Consider the following 2,624-nt stretch of genomic DNA (forward strand, 5'->3'; position numbering starts at 1 on the left):
GAGGGAATTTTTTAAAAAAAATTATATAAATATCATAATTGAATAAATTAGATCAGCACTTTCATTCTTTAATTTACTTTTATTAAATAAAAATTTAAATTATAATATCATTATTTATAAGAAAACAATGTATTCATTAAAAAAAGTAACAACAAATGTAAAATAAAAATATTTTAAAAATATAAATTACGTCGTCATAATATATCATACCTTAATTTTTTTTCGTCATCATAACATTAGCGAAGTATATGCAAAAAAATTATTTTTTTTCCTCTCAAAATGATTCTATAATAAAAAATTTAAAAATCTATAGTTAATTATAAAATAAATTATATTTTTTACTGATTGTATATATATAATCACATTAGATAGTTTGTAGTCAATTAAAAATTTTATTTTATTTTTATATTTAAATACATAACTATTATATATATATGTTATCATATTAAATATGTATATGATAAAATTTAAATAAAATACTATTATATGGTAATAATTAACTAAAGATCGAATAGATGTAACTTTAGTATAAACAATATCGGACCAAAATTTCCACTTCAGTCCTTTTTCGGACGAAAGTAAATCAAAATTTACTTTAAAAAATTAATTTTTTAATTTATTTATATCTTTAGTATTTTAATTTTCAAATATTAAAAATGATATACTTCTCAATTCAAGTTCATTAAATACTCATAAAATTAATTGTTGTTCAAAATTATAACTAGTCAAATTTTGTAAGTATATAAATTATTCCTTTTTGGATTGCCTATTAAACATAATAAACACTTTTAAGAGTTGTTAACCTAATAGAGACATGAGCTTATGAGATGAGTTATAGATTTTAGTTGTGAGGAGAATGAATCGTGACAAATGGTTCATATTCATCCATAACTAAAGACGAGGGAGCCTGTAATTACATATTAAGTCCATGAGATTGCAAATATAAGATTAACATTGATGTTGACTCTTACTGATCATAATCTTATTTAATATCGTTAACGTTGAATACTACATTTAAATATCATTCAATATTAATCATTTTAAATTATAAAACTCGAGATGTTCAATAATATTTATATATTTCAGCATAAATTTTAAGCTTCTAGCAATGATTTGAAAAATCTTGATGGATTAATTTTATTATTAAGTAATTTATAATTATAAATCGAATTAATTATTTATAATTTAAGCGTGATACTTATAATATAAGCATGACTAATAAGAGATAGTGAATGAGGCAGTACTTGCGTGTAATAAAGTTTGACTTAAAAGATTATATGGATATATAATAATAAATGACGATATTTTAAAATAAAACTTACAATCATGTCCAATAATATCATATTGATAGTACGATATATGAGAATTATATGTACTAGATGCATAATTACATAGAGTGTACAATTAATAATTACTTGAACATAAATAGAATATGTGGTTCAGTTTAATCCCTATGAAAATGACTAAACATACTTAATGACAACAACTCATTCATAACAATAAGTATAAACATATATGAAAATATTTACGATCTTATTAATGGTATATGCTTGACATAAATATGTACACATGGGTAAAAGCAAAAAAGACAATTTTTATCAACTATACATGTATAAATATGACTACTTTTTTGAGTAATTAATTATTTCGATAATTTAGTATGTGAAATAAAGCACATGAGAATTGTATATTAGAAGTTAACATTGTGTGAACCATTGATAGCTGGATCGGTCATGTGTATGAAGGGCTATATTTGTAATATTTTCATAATTTTATCGTGAAAAATGCATAACTTTCACGAGACTTTTTGTCAAATATGAAACAACTTAAACTTTTACTTTTATATTATCTCTCTTAAAATGATTTATATTTATTTCATTATTGTTATATTTTAGAAAACAAGAAGATTGACTATTCCACCTCACCTCCTTCGTAATGAGCTCATAGTGGGCAACTTTATTAAATAATGAATATTCTATTATAAAATTCATTAAATGTTACGTATATTTTAGATCATTTCATATATGAGTACACATTTTAAATAATATAATTCGAGGGAATTCTATATACCAGAAACTCATGAAGATTAATATAAATCACGATTACGCATTTTATGTGGGTCGTGATGCAGGTTAAAGTCTTAAAGTTTATCTCTAATGCTCTTTATATAATAATAATAGATGTATTAAACTTTATATTTTATTTATATAAATACTATAAAAGTCAGTTATGTATTTATGATAAAGTTTGAGATAATATTTTTATTCTTTTATATACGATTAGAGTTGAAGTCTTGAGAATTTTACATCATATTTATTTATGTACTATAAAGATTGAAGTAATATTTTTTTTTTCTTTTTTTATAGGGGGAGTTCATATCTCATATATATATATATATATATATACACACATAGAAGGTTGGAGTAACATTATTAATTATGATAAAAATTGATATTATGGAATTTATATCTTATTATCATAGGCTTTTTTTTTAAGTATTATTGATATGTTATGTTTTTAAAATTATTATTTGTGAATATAATTTTGTCATATATTTAAAAATTATTATAATCAATATTTATTTTCTATATCGTTTGTAATGTCGTATGATTGTCTATAAGTGC

The sequence above is a fragment of the Carica papaya genome, chromosome 5 (assembly GCF_054855325.1).
Source record: "Carica papaya isolate Zhongbai chromosome 5, ASM5485532v1, whole genome shotgun sequence".
Lineage (NCBI taxonomy): Eukaryota > Viridiplantae > Streptophyta > Magnoliopsida > Brassicales > Caricaceae > Carica > Carica papaya.